A 15259-nucleotide genomic window follows, 5' to 3' on the forward strand; every position below is an offset into this window, starting at 1 on the left:
GGACAAACCCTTTCTGCATGAAGCCTTGTCGAGGGGACACACCCTCTTACAATGATTCACCTTTGTTAACGGGCCGAATCGGAGACCCTCGAGTGCAATGAAGAAATAAAAATAAAAGAACTCTCTTTGCCTCTTGATAAGCTGATTACTAACAATAAAGCTCTCAAACTCTCCAAAGAAAAGATACAAATGTAAGCTAATGGAGATCCTCTTGATAAAATATGCACATACAAGTTCAAAGAGGTTTTAACCTTTGATAGAAAAGTCTAAGCTCAAGAAGATGGGATTTTATCTTGCCAAAGGTAGTTTAGATAGGTTTTGATAATGTATATATAGCCCATTTGAAAATATGACCGTTTGGAGTAAAACTGTAATAAACTGGGCTAAAAAAGTCAACCTGCAAAAGCCCCAAAGACTCTTTTGCCAGACCGGCGCGGTCTACCGAGCCACGGCGGTCGCCCGCCCCTATCGGGTACACTTTTTTTATTTTCAAATTTCTTACAGCCGCGGGCGACCCATGGCAGTCGCCCGGCTAGGGCTACCTGTTTCTTAAAAAAACTTAAGCACAAAACCTTTCTGTGGTCGACCGGCCCTTGGCGGTCGCCCGCCCAGACCAAGCTGGAATGGTTTTTTTTCGACGGAACAATTTCTGCGGTCGTCCGGCTCACCCCGGTCGACGGCCCGCCTTTGGAATGCAAGTGCTGGATTTCCAGCCTTGCTTCCGCGGTCGCCCGGGACACCCCGGTCGACCGGCCCTGTATAAAATGTGATTTTACCTTATAAAAAATCAGGGACATTGGGCCATGGTCTTTGGGCTTTAGTCCTAGGTTTTCAAACCCATTTTTTTGGTGTGTGTTTGGTTTCCAAAGATATAAAAAGTTAAGTATGAAAACTATTGGAAAATCTATTGAAAGTGCATTTAATCATAAAATCAAGAGGACTCCAAAATACATTATAAAAGTGTATACCATGAGTCTTCTTGGAATGTCTTCGATCCTTTGCACTTTCTTGGACTCCTTCACTTGTGAGTGAACATCTTGAACTTGACTTGGCTCTTGTGACTCTCTCCAATCTTCAAGACATGTTGAGAGGTATATGAGGTGTCACCATGTTAGTTCATCTCCAAGCTTCTTCTTGACACTTTGCTAGGTAGCTTGTGGGATCTTTATATTGAGCTTCTTGACTTGAACATCCTCCAAAGGTCGATGTCTTTACTTTTAGTGCAAGCTCTTTGATCATGGTGTATGTGGATCCGCAAGCCATGTGTTGAGATGAGTTGTGTAATGGCGATATGTCATATCAAATTCCTGTATAAAGCACAACATCTCAAGGCAACACATTAGTCCATAAATTCTAATCAATTTGGGTTTGCTAGCATCAAAACAAGAAGGTAAGGTGAATGATTGAATCCTTGGGCTTACAGTAACAAAACCTTTAGGCTCAGCACTGCCCACCATCATATGAGCTTCCTTCTGTGGTGTGTCAGATTTAACCTTCTTAGGTTGCCTACAATCTGCAGCAAAATGACTCCATTTTCCACAGTTGTGGCACTTGCCCTTCTTTTTCGGAAAGATAGTCTTTTTGGCATCTAACTTGGAATGTTCACTTTTAGGTGACTTGGATTTTTGAGAAAATTTCTTGGGATTTGTTATCACGTTAGCAGCAGACTGTTGCTGTCTAACCATCTCCAAGTTATTCCTAACTCGATTCTCATCTTCGATTCGAATAAATCGTTTGAGATCATCCAGTCCCACTTGCACATTTTTTCGATACATCTCGATTTTGAAAGAGTGCCAGGCAAATGGTAACTTGTATATTATTGGACCCACAAGAAACGAATCACAGACATCAATTTTTTCATTGTTTAACTTAGATCGCAAATTCTCAAGATCAGTCACTGGAGGAGTGATTTTCTCATCCTCTTGAAACTTGAAATCCATGAATTTGTCCACAAGATGGGTCTTGGACAATTCCTCCTCTTTCTTGAATTGAGCATCTAAGTTGTCCCATATTTCTTCAGCCGTGTTATATTTACTTTAGGTTTCTGCAAGACGGTCTGAAAGACAATTCAACAGGTAGTCTTTGCAGAAATCCTCACCTTTAAGCCATTGAGATTCATCAACTTCTTCATCCGTCTCAGCAAAGGTACTCAAAACGGTGTAAAAACGATTCATATATTTTAAACTGAATTGAGTCTTTCGCTTCCATGAATTAAATTCAGATCCACCAAAGGATTGAAGTTTGACCATCTCAAACGCGATTGCAGTCTTCTCCATTCTAAATTTTAGATAAAATTAAAAAACTAGAAAGAGGGCACCTGGATGGGAGACAGAAAACCAAAGCCAAGAACCAAAGGCAAGAATCAAAACCAAGTACCAAAGCTAAGTTGAGCTCCAAGAACCGAACCCACGGAAGAAGAACCCAAGCGATTTTGAAAAAACAAGCTGGATCCAAGAGGGCTTCAGCAAGAATGGCAACCCACTGCCGTGAAATCGCCACAAAATCAAGAGGTCTACTACCGGTAGAAACCCCCAATCGTGCGAAACCCAACTTTCAGAACCCAAGATTCGGCAAAACCTCAAGTTGCGGAGAACTAAACTTTCAGAAACCCAAAAATTGGTCAGTAAAACCCACTTTCGATGAAGTTCTGGCCTCCACCACAAACAGGAGCTACCAAAGTATGCCCAAAAAGGGTTTCGTCTTGGTCTGTTTTTGTCTTCCCCTATCTCTGCCACTGCTGTCATAAAACCTTCGAGTTCTCAATTGAGAATTGGTCACCGATGATGGCAATAGATGTGGCCGTGACTTTTAAAATGACGAATTTGGGGCAAAACGAACCAGATGGGTTCGAGGTGGAGGAAACCCACGCCCAAAACGATGGGCTTGAACAAGGGTTTCGAGATCAAGGTTGGAGGCTTCGAAAAACCCAAATCAAGTTGTTGATGGTTTGCAGAAACCTCCACTGCCGTGATAACCCAAATCAATTCGACCAAATTGTTGATGGTTTGCAGAGAGAAATCCTGTGGTTTGCCAAAGCCGTCGATCTCTTTTTATTGGGGAGAAACGAACCCACAAAGGTCTCTCTAGATTCCAGCAACATCTTCAATCGGATGAAATATGGAACGAGTGAACTACAAAGAGAAATTTCTGATGAGTGAAATTCGAAGAAAGACAGACGCTTGTGATGAATCTATTAAAATTAGGGTTTTTAATGCTTCAAGATTGTTAGATCAAGCAAAGGTTGCTTGAAGCATTACACCCTAGGTATCTAGTTTGGAATACCTAGTTTGTTGCCTCCAGACCCTATATATAGAGATACGCTAGGGTTATTAACTGGTTAATGGACTCTAGCCCATGTAGGCCCACTACACCGGTCCATTATCTTAGTGGGCTTATATTAGAACATAATAGGGTTATATTATATACCCAACAGTAGTTTCCCTCTATTGGGACTCTCTTTGATGTGACTCTTTGAAATACGACTTTGTGGACTTTGTTTCTCAGGTATTATATTAGTACCAAGCACCTCATGTGTAGCTTTCGCCATCTTCGTTTACCTTTTGATTCCCTCTTTGAAACATGCTTCGACCCCACTTTTGTAGTGCGTTATTATGTATTGAGCTTTTAGTTGACTGTGGTTATATTAACAGTTTTAGAGTTTGATCCTCGTGAGGTGAACGAGGAAGAAGAAGCTTAGTTTTGGAACCGTAGGAGCTTGGAGATTTTATTTAGCTTATTTGCTTTTGTTTCAGACAGTGAGTATTAGTAAACAAACGTGCAAGACTACGCCTATGCTTATTTATTTTGATTTATGGGAGAGTTGAGATTTGATTTGGCTATGTTGGATCCACATTATTTGAGAATTTGATATTCTAGTTATGAAATGCCATGTTTGTTTTTGTTATTGCTATGTAGCCTTGTATGCTTGTGGGATTTATCTTGTAGGTGTACGGTGTTGCCACGTCCTACGTCCAGCGTAGGGTCTGGGGCGTGACAGTGGAAATATTATTAACATCATCATTTCCATGAATAACTGAAAAGGCCAGGCAAAAACTGCAATAGAACATACATTCCCACAATGATCATATGATTACCCAAAACAACTCATTTCATAACTTCTCCATAGGACAAATTGGCCCCAACCTATGAAAATAAAACATGTGGAATAAAGAAAATGTTTTCCAATAATTTTTTCATGGAAAGAAAATGAATGACAGAGCAGAGAAACGTGATCAGTGTCCCCAAAATTTTTTGGGGCCCATTGGTTGAACCAAACCATTCATTTGTTGGGCATGAATTCAATAGGCCCTTACCAAAGAATCATACTCATAAAAAGATGATCCTAACCTTCGAGGATCCTATTTTATGCTGGCCATATTAAATTAATACCGATTCGAGTGTTCGAATCATCTAATAGAGAAGAGTTTTAGGCGAGGCCCACATAAGTTGAGCCAAACAAATGAATTTTTTTGATCAAACAAATAAAAACACGCTGCAAACATCATATAAAAACTCATCAAACATTATTTCCAATAGAAAGACAAAGAAGTAGGGTAGAAGTATTTTTAAAGGGCAATCACAAGGATATTACGGTTCTAAAAAAAACTCTTTCAAGCCCTTTAAATACTAAACGATAGCATCCTTTGTGCATGTTATTATAACATTGCAGTGCTGATATCATGTCCCTATATATGTGTGTATTTTCTTCTTTGGATATTCTTGGCTCTCTTCCAATTTTCCAAATCAATTCTATGTACTATAATAAGCTGGGAATATACGTGTAATTTTGTGGGATTTTTTGGTCACTTCTTTCGGGCCGAACCCTAAAAAAAAATTCATATTTCCTTCTATACCCCATTTAACACGGGTCAGAGATATTTTTTTTAGCGTCAGATATTTTTGGCATTAGATATCTTTTCTTTAAGACTCTTTTAAACTCTCTCTCTCTCTCTCTCTCTCTCTCTCTCTCTCTCTCGTCTCCGACCAGAAAAGTTCTACAATTTTACCCTTAAACCCTTAGCTGCTCTATCTAACCATGCTATATGCAAGGGTAAGATGGTCCTTCCGTAGTTATCTATTAGAGATTTTTTAGCTGACTTTTGGGTCACTTATTTCGGTAAACGTCTCTCTCTCATGCAAGGGTAAGATCGGCATCCCCATTTCTATATTCTCTAACGAAGTCGTTTCTAATACGTCTCCTCTTTAACCCATCAGAAAAAAATAATACGTCTCCTCTTTCTAATCTACACCGTTGAGAAGGATTCATCTAATACGTGTCCGGTAGTCCTCTCTCTCGGTCTATGTCTCCTCTCTCTCTCTCTCTCTCTCTCTCTCTCTCTCAAGCAGAGGAGAAAAGGAGCGATTGCATCTCAAGCACCGATTTTGCCGACCTTAGCAGCATTGGTAAAAAATCTCACTCTAACCGGAATCTCCTATACTCTTTTGGGCTTCCCCAGTTTTTTTTTTGGGTTTTCATGAGATTTCATGAGGGTTTTACAATTTCGTGGAGATTTTTCTTTGGGTTTTTTGGTGTAAGCTATTTCCTTTATATTTCCCTCATGTTTTTCATTATATTTCATTAGGGTTTTCCAGTTTTCTAGAGATTTGGTTTTGGTTCTTAGAGCTTTAGCTATTTCCTTTCTTAGGTTTTGGTTTCGGTTCTTTAAGGAAGATCTAATCTTTATTCTGTTTTCAAGGATTGATTTCTAATCATTTTATTTCGATTGGATGTGGGTTTTGTGCAGTATTATTTTTAGGGCTTTTGTTTGATTTCGTGAACCACAGTTTTTTCAAGCTTCCAACCCTTTTGTCTCTACCAAGTATGCTCTCTTCTTCTTCTTCCTCTGCTTTTTCCTTTCCAGAAATTGATTTCACAGATTACTTTTTTCTTAATTTTTTGGTGTTTCAGGATTTTCTCTAAACCAGGTATAATGTTCTAGGGATTTAGGGCTTCTGTTTGATCCTTTTTTGCACTACATGCAGAAGAATTTTAGTGAGATCTTCCAAGCCTTTTCTCTTTACAAGGTATGTATTGGTTTTTTTTTCTCTTAACTGGATTCCATATTTTCTTTCATTGGTATTGAAATCCCAGGGTAGATGGCAACCCAAGAGGGTAGGGGGTGAATTGGGTTTTAAAAACTTTGCTAAAAATATTGCGGAAATGAAAAACTAAATGGCAAATTAAAACTTTAAACACAAATGAAAATAAACCACAAATGCACAATCACAAAATAAAGAGAGTGAGAGGAATAGAGAGAGTGCACCCGAGATTTATAGTAGTTCGGTCACTCAAGGACCTACTCCACTCCACCAAGACCTCTTGGTGATTTCACTACGGATTCCCTTAATGGCGGGGAATCAACCCAATTACAAAGGTTAGGCTCCGCCTCGCAAGACTCGCCACGAACAGGAGAAAGCTCCGCATCTCCAACACTCGATCTTGAGATGGCTACGCGTCTCTTCGCACTCGCCAAAATACAATGTTCTTCAAAGAAAGAAAACTAAAAATCCCTTTACAAGGGTTACAAAGGATGGATGAAGATGTACAAATATAAGCCTAATCCACTTCCTTGCTTAGATATGAGAGAGGCACTAAAACACTTTGGTTTGATCTTTTAGAATGTTCAAAATAATGTTCAAAGATAGTTTAGAAAAGTTTAGATAGTGTATATATAGCTCATTTGAAAATATGACCGTTTGGGGGTAAAACTATTAAAAACGGAGTTGAAAAAGTAACAAGAAAAAGCTCCAACGACTCTTTTGCCAGGCCGCGGCGGTCGATCGGGCCAGAACAGTCGCCCGCCCTTTATCGGGCGCCTTTTTTATTTTCATAATCTCTGTCGTCGCGGTCGACCGACCCAATGGCGGTCGTCGGGCGAGGACTACCTGTTCGCTCAAAAATAAATTCGGTTCAAAACCTTTACGCGGTCGACTGACCCTTGGCGATTGTCCGCCCACACCATGCTGGATTTGTTTTTGTCGAAACAGAAACCTATTTGCGGTCGTCCGGGACTACCCCAGTTGACCGACCCGATAAATTTCGAGATGCCTGGAATTCCAAGTTCCATCTCGCGGTTGCCAGGCATAGCCCGATCGACCGGCCTTGTATGAAATTCCTGTTTTAGTTTAAAAACTTTAGGGACTTTTGGGCCATGGTCTTTGAGATTTATTCCTACATTTTCAAATATATTTTCAAATACATTTTAACCTATGTTTAGTGCCTTTGACATCTCTAAAAACACAAGGAGAGGAGTACAGACTCTATTGAATTTAAAAAGCACTACAATCTTCTCTTGATCTTCAAGGCTTCAAGTCCTCCATGCATCTTTGATCATCCTAGCTTTGGCACTCTAAATGCATTCCAATTTAGCTTCAATGCCTTTATCCAAGCTTCCTTGATTGCACACTAATGAGATCTACAACTTAGACAATCAAAAGCGATATAAAATCACTTGTGTATGGAATCATCAAAACAAGAAGGTAATGCCAAGGTTGGAACTATTGGGCTTACAGGTATTATCCATGTTTTTTATTTTGATGTTATATTTGTAGGTACCTGAACAGAACTTTGAGGGTTTTTTTTAATCTTTCCTCAATTCTAAAACGTCAATACAAAACCTACTTGGGGTTCTGATTTAGGGTTTTCCCTTTCATTTGATGTTCTTTCCAGGTTTAATTTGGGGTTCTAATTTAAGAGTATTTCTCCTGCGTTTAATTTTACTATGATACTTTATAAACTATTTTGTGTTGCATGTTTTCCAGAAAATCAATTTCTGATGGCGCACCAATTGTCCTTGGATTGCTTCCATCAGTCATTTCCAATGTTAGTGTCTGTACTTTATTCACCAGGTGAAGGATCCAAAATCACATTTCGTTTTATGGGCCTTTTGATTTCATTTTATGGGCATTTTGTTTTAAGCATAATCTTTGCTTCATGATCAAACACACTATAATCAAATTTTACGTGTCACGGGCCTATGACAACTCATCTTTTTACATTATTCTTTTAATTTTGAAACAGTTTCTGTATGCATAGCATTTATTTAAATTTGAAACAATTGTTGTATTTAAATCAATGCTATAACTGCGAAATGACTTGGTGTTTCAATCACCCTGAGTCACCCTATCATTTTCTTCCCATATAAACATTTGTCATTCAAAAGAACTTTTGAATATTGTAATTTTGAGTCGAAAACCCTTCGAATCTTGATTTTAGCCCTTCTTTTGATTCGGATTATCCGATTTTAACCCTTCTTCGATAATGGCCCAATGGATCTCCTTCTTTATTTTGATCGGCTTTCGATGTTTATTTTCCAGGCAAATCTCATCAATTCTGCTTCAACACTAGGTGAAATTCATGAGTTTTATTGCATGTTGCCAACTGGGCTCCTTGGACTCTGAAATTAGCAGAGAAGACAAATAAAGGTTAGTGGAAATATCGGTGATGTGATGAAAATTTCATCTCCCTACACATGCATGTTTGTGGTTTTTTATGTTTTCTTTTGATTTCCTGTGATATGTACAAATCTACATCCATGCTTTTACTTTCATCGTGCCTTCATCAGAACACTTGACCTATGAATATTCCATCCCCTACTTCTCATTATGATTCCTTTTTAAGGGTTTTACTTCTATACATTGAATACACATTTTTAACTTTACATTCTCTAAAAAAACTACACACAAGGTAGTGAAAATTACAATAGACATTGCAAATGTTGTAATGTTTTGTTCTTTGATACCAAGATAGCAATGGGGCTTCTTTTTATTTGCTTTGTTATGTTTATATTTTTTTCTTTCCAGTCTTATAGTTTGTACGTTTCCATTTTTGTATTGTCTTCGTTCTTGGGACTTAGATATTTTTTTATCACCCTGAAGAACGTATTTCCTTGCCGTGCGTAGCACGGGTTTTTTTTACTAGTATGGTTTATGGCAGGCCAAGAGCAAAAGACAAAAAACAAAATTAAAGAATTAATATTTCTTCTTTCAATATTCTTTGATCTCAACCATTTCCCAAATCAATTCTATAAAGTTTATGGCCGGCCAAGGAGCATAGTAAAAGAAAAGGGACAAAGGGGCTATAGTTCATCGATGTTGAAATACGAGTCTTTTCTTTTGCCACAAGAGATAGGCTCCTGAGGATTGAAATCTATAGTGTAACCATAACATGTTTTTAGGGGTGTAAACGAGCCGAGCTTGGCCAGGCTCGGCTCGGGCTGGAACCAAGCTCAAGCTCAGCTCGGCTCGGCCAAGCTCGCGAGCCTTTTAGTGACATATTTTGCCTCCCCCTTTCACTCCCAGGACAACCCTTTTAGTGTGTGTGTGTGTCTATATATATATATATATATATATATATATATATATATATATATTAAATTCTTAACGAGCCTTACCGAGCCTTAACGAGCCTGACCAGCCGGCTCGGCTCGGCTCGTTAAGGATTCGAGCCGAGCTCGAGCGAGCTTCTGAGCCCGATCCAAAATTGACACCCTTACATGTTTTTGTAATCAAGGCCGTTGATTTGGTTGGCCATTATTAGATGGTCCACCCAAGAAACATCCAATCCACACAATTAGGGCCTTTCAAAAAATCAACGGTTTAACTTCTCTTGGAAGAATAATTATGACGATGACTGTGAGGCTATTTTTTGACAACCACATTTTGAGCCCACCTTGATCAGATTCTCTTAGCCCTCTAACCTAATTGGGTTCAAGTAGGGTTGTGGAAGAGGAATTAAACCGTTGATTCATAGTTGTAGGAATGTAGTCATAGTTTTTGTACCAGTCGACCAACTCCAATATTCCAGACATGCAAGTAGCAGTGGGATCACAAAGAGATCCAAAGTGAGGCCTATCAAATTGACGGCTCAGATCAATTCTAGTTAGGCCCCTTGATGCCTGTCAAATGGACGGCTCACGGAGAAGGGTGCACCACATTATAATCTAATGACTTCGCGCCCTACCAATGCAATTGTTTTGCACATATAAATATAGAGAACTGTTATGCAGAAAGTGGCTTTTATGATCAATGGTAAAAGACAAATCAGAGGTTGACCCACTTGATCTTGCCTAAGCTAGCCTTTATGGGTCAAGGGCCTAAGATCCTCTGATCAAGCTGTTTTCAATGGAATTTGGCTATACTTTGTAATGCTGTATGAATTTATGAAACTCTTTTCTTAATGATCATTAATATGAAATCTAAACGATAACAGATCTTTTCCATAACAATCATGTGGGCCTCCTGCACTCGATTAGGCTGTTGATTGATCAGATTCTGTATTTTTAATGAGATGTTAATGCGTTTATGTAAATTAGTTATTGAGATCCATCGATTTTGAGACAGAGATCATGTGGCTAAAGCATGATGCCCCACTAGATCTTCGGTCCAAACCCCAAAAATGTGCGCCATGAGGGACAAATTGTGCCACGAAGGACCCATGGTTGGACACTAGGATTAGGGGTAATTAATTACGTAGGTAATTAAAAAGTTAATCTCAAAAAAACTTTGTGTTTTTAACAAAGGGGGTGCTAAATTGACTGGAGCCCAGGTAGTAACCGGCTAGAAGGGTGGCACCATTGGATCCATGTAATTAGCCACATAATTGACCGGAGCCGATTATGTGGATGTAATAGTGCCGCCCTTCTAACTGCTTTCTACATGGGCTCCTGCATTCCTTTTTTGACAACAGGAATATAAGTAAATAAAAAAATTAGAGTGAAAAGTAATCACAAATGTTCGTGTGCAAGTAGATCTGTATTTCTAGGACTGTTTTTTATACCACAATTTCAATGAAAGGGTGATCCCATGTAAAAATAATCCATGGAATATTTATGGGCACAGTCGTAAGTGAGAGATGGGATCTAATTGTGTCTATTAGGAGCAAGTTACTTTCTTCTTAGCATTTTCCAAAAAAATGAAAGAAAACATTAAAACAAGGGGAGTGATAAATCGACTCCCAAATATGATAAATTGACTCCCCATGTGTCTTTCTCTCTCCTCTGGGTTAGAGAGAGAGAAAGAGGAGAGAGATAGACACAATGGAGTCGATTTATCACTGCCCTAAAACAAACGAGATAATAATGTTCCTAAAATCTCCCTTTTAAACAATATAATAAAGGTGGTAGTGTCTGTCGAGAAATTATATGATGCCCTTGATTAGAGGGAGGGGGGGGGGGGGGGGGGGGGGGTGTCTCTCCCTCCGCCCATGTTCTTTGATGGTCGGGCATCATATAAAATCTCATGTCTTAGATACCAATTTTCATTTCTTCAATTATAGAATTTATGAAAAAAGTACCATCTAAGCTAAATTTTTGAAATTACCAGTAAGGTTCTATTTTTGACTTATTGACTTGTCAGGTCATCGTACAAAAATAGACCAACTTGCCTTTCTACACAATTTTCTGCTCTAAATTGGCATTTTACAGCTCTAAAAAGCCAATTTAGAGAGGGTGAGAGAGTGGGAGATAAAACCTAACATGATATGTCTTTGAACTTTTTTGAACCACATGATAACTTTTTGCACTTTCTGTTATGCACATCAAAATGTGCAAAAAGTTGTCATCTCTCTTTCTCCCTACCCCCCCCCCCTCTCTCTCTCTCTCTCTCTCTCTCTCCCTCCCTCCCTCCCTCCCTGTCTCTAAATTGACTTCATAGAGCCTACAAACCTAATAGAGCGGAATTTTGTTTGAAGTTCTCTCTAAATTGGTTTTTTAGAGCTGTAAAAAGCCATTTTTGGGTGGAAAAGTTTCTTATATGACAACTTTTTGCACCATCATGTCTCTCTTCCTCTCTCTAAAATGTTTTCATCTCTCTCTTTCTCTCTCTCTCGCTCTAAATTGGATTTTTAGAATCGTAAATGCCAATTTAGGACGGAAAATTTTCATTTCGAAATAGTGTCATCTCTCTTTCTTTTTCTCTCCCTCTCCCTCTCTCTCTAAATTGACTTTCTAGAGCCGTAAACAGCCAATTTAGAGCAAAAAAAAAGATTTCAGGACAAAAAGTGCTTAAAGAGTCAGAAAGTGCTCTCTCTCTCTCTCTCCCTCCCTGTCTCTAAATTGACTTCATAGAGCCATACAAACCTAATAGAGCGGAATTTTGTTTGAAGTTCTCTCTAAATTGGTTTTTTAGAGCTGTAAAAAGCCATTTTTGGGTGGAAAAGTTTCTTATATGACAACTTTTTGCACCATCATGTCTCTCTTCCTCTCTCTAAAATGTTTTCATCTCTCTCTTTCTCTCTCTCTCTCTCGCTCTAAATTGGATTTTTAGAATCATAAATGCCAATTTAGGACGGAAAATTTTCATTTCGAAATAGTGTCATCTCTCTTTCTTTTTCTCTCCCTCTCCCTCTCTCTCTAAATTGACTTTCTAGAGCCGTAAACAGCCAATTTAGAGCAAAAAAAAAAGATTTCAGGACAAAAAGTGCTTAAAGAGTCAGAAAGTGCTCTCTCTCTCTCTCTCTCTCTCTCTCTCTCTCTCTCTCTCTCTCTCTCTCTCTCTCTCTCTCTCTCTCTCAGTCTTTGGAAAGACAAAAAAGAAGTCATCTTTGTCTAAAATGGCTTTCTAGAGCCTTAAAAGGCCAATTTAAAATGGAATTCATTTCAAAATAGTGTCATCTCTCTGTAAATTGGCTTTTCAGGGCAGTAAAAAACCAATATAAAGCGAAAAAAATTTCTACATGATAAAAAAGCAAAAAGAGTTTGCACTTCCGTTGCAAACTCGTCCACTACATCATCCGCATTGTATGCAACATCCTTAACCTTTCAAAGCCAATCTTCCATTGCATTACTAGTTACTTGCTGTTCTTCAACATATTGAAGCACAGCTTGAATGGTGGATAATGTGCTTGAGAGGTTTTTTTATCTCCTCATCAACACCCCACAGTAATTTAATCTCTTTTATTGCTCCCTCCAAGTTTCCAACAAGTTCATCAACAATGGGAGATAGTAATAGTTCCATCTTACTCATACGTTCTTTCTGTATAAAAGTGAAGAACCGGCAACAGTTGCAGAGACTTTTTTTTTTCTTAAGACTCGATTTTGGCTCTACAGCAAGAAAAGAAAGTTTGGTTGTAGAAAATACTGCTTCTTCAGATGCTGTTTGATCTCTGTTACAATTTTCCAAATCAATTCTCTACAGTTTATGGCGGGCCAAAGAGCATCAGGACAAAAAACAGAGAGACAAAAAATCAATAATTCTTCTTCGGATGTTCTTTGATCTCTAGCTTCCAATTTTCCAAATCAATTCTCTAGAGTTTATGGGTGTCTTGATGCGCCAAGGAGCATCAAGACAAAAATATATATATTAAGAATCAATAATTCTTCCAAGGACAAGACACAAAAAATATATAAAGAATCAATAATTCTTCTTTGAACGTTCTTTAATCTCTCTTACAATTTTTCAAATCAATTCTATTATGGCCGGCCAAGGAGCATAAGACAAAATAAAATAACAGAAACGAAAAGAAAAGGAGACAAAGAATCAATAATTCTTCGTTGAATGTTCTTTAATCTCTCTCTTCCAATTTTCCAAATCAATTCTATAGAGTTGATGGGTGGGCCAAGGAGCATAGGAGAAAAAAAAAGTTCTTCTCTCTCTCTCTCTCTCTCTCTCTCTCTCTCTCTCTTTTAAATTAATTAAAATAAATCTTGTCAAGGGGTTATTACAATTCCCAACAAGATCTTACAAAGCAATTAAAAAGAAACAGACAAGCTGCGTTTGTGCAATTATCAAAGAATGGTTGTGCTGATATCATTTCCTAATTAAAATATGGTTTTTTACGTTTCGGAAGAAAAAAGCATTAATACAACCGAGATAATAAATGTAGTGCTTAGGTTTCTTTACTTTTCTACTATTCATCCGAAACTTTGCTTTCCACTTATGTGAATTTCATCTTAGCCAGGCATGAGAGATTTTTTACCAATCAATACTAAAACATTTCAAAACTACCAAAGAAGGTTGTTTTATCAAACAACGAAAGGGGATTGCCATCCACAAAAAAATACCCAACTATCCTAATAGATCTAACCGTTGGACCATCTTGGTTATTAGATTAGACAACTATGCTAAATTAGTGAAATCTTTTTCTTAATTAACAACTCAACACTGGTCTTCGTGTGGGCAATGGCATTTCCATCGACAAGCACCACTAAATCCTAGCCGCGCAAAATTGGAAGAAACTGATTTCCACTAGTATTATAAATATGGGATTTGCTAGGGACCATCGCAGAAATTATTTCAAGCTTTCAATTAACAATGTCACATAACAATTTGCATGTGTAATAGATATTTGTAACTAATATGGAGTGCCTAGATGTAAATAGGGAATGACCAGACAAGCTCTTTTTCAAAGGGGAAGAGCCGCCTCATAACTGAATATCTTATTCATTAAATTCGCATGAAATGTAGTCAGATATGATGCATCAATCTTTTAATCAAATTTCCACTATTGATTGGTAAAAAATAAAAAAAAGAGAGACAAAAAATCAATAATTCTTCTTCGGATGTTCTTTGATCTCTAGCTTCCAATTTTCGAAATCAATTTTATATTGTATCTGGCCAGCCAAGGAGTATCAAGACAAAAAAATATATAAAGAATCAACAATTCTTCTTTGGATATTCATTGATCTCTCTTTCAATTTTCCAAATCAATTCTATACAGTTTATGGCTGGCGAAGGACGAGAGACAAATGTATAAAGAATCAATAATTCTTCTTCAAACGTACTTTAATCTCCCTTCCAATTTTTCAAATCAATTCTATTATGGCCGGCCAAGGAGCATAAGACAAAATAAAATTTAAAAAAAGAAAGAAAAGGAGACAAAGAGTCAATAATTCTTCCTTGAATGTTCTTTAATCTCTCTCTTCCAATTTTCCAAATCAATTCTATAGAGTTTATGGGTGGGCCAAGGAGCATAGGAGAAAAAAAAAGTTCTTCTCTCTCTCTCTCTCTCTCTCTCTCTCTCTCTCTCTCTCTCTCTCTCTCTCTCTCTCTTTAAAATTAATTAAAATAAATCTTGTCAAGGGGTTATTACAGTTCCCAACAAGATCTTACAAAGCAATTAAAAAGAAACAGACATGCTGCGTTTGTGCAATTATCAAAGAATGGTTGTGCTGATATCATTTCCTAATTAAAATATGGTTTTTTATGGTTTCGAAAAAAAAAGCATTAATACAACCGAGATAATAAATGTTACTATAATCTTCCTATTAAACAATATCATAAAGGTTGTCCATCTCTGACTTGAGTGTCGAAGTGGCCGTCC

Source organism: Tasmannia lanceolata, unplaced genomic scaffold (assembly GCF_043159265.1).
Source record: "Tasmannia lanceolata isolate RefF3 unplaced genomic scaffold, GAP_Taslan_0.1 ptg000018l, whole genome shotgun sequence".
Lineage (NCBI taxonomy): Eukaryota > Viridiplantae > Streptophyta > Magnoliopsida > Canellales > Winteraceae > Tasmannia > Tasmannia lanceolata.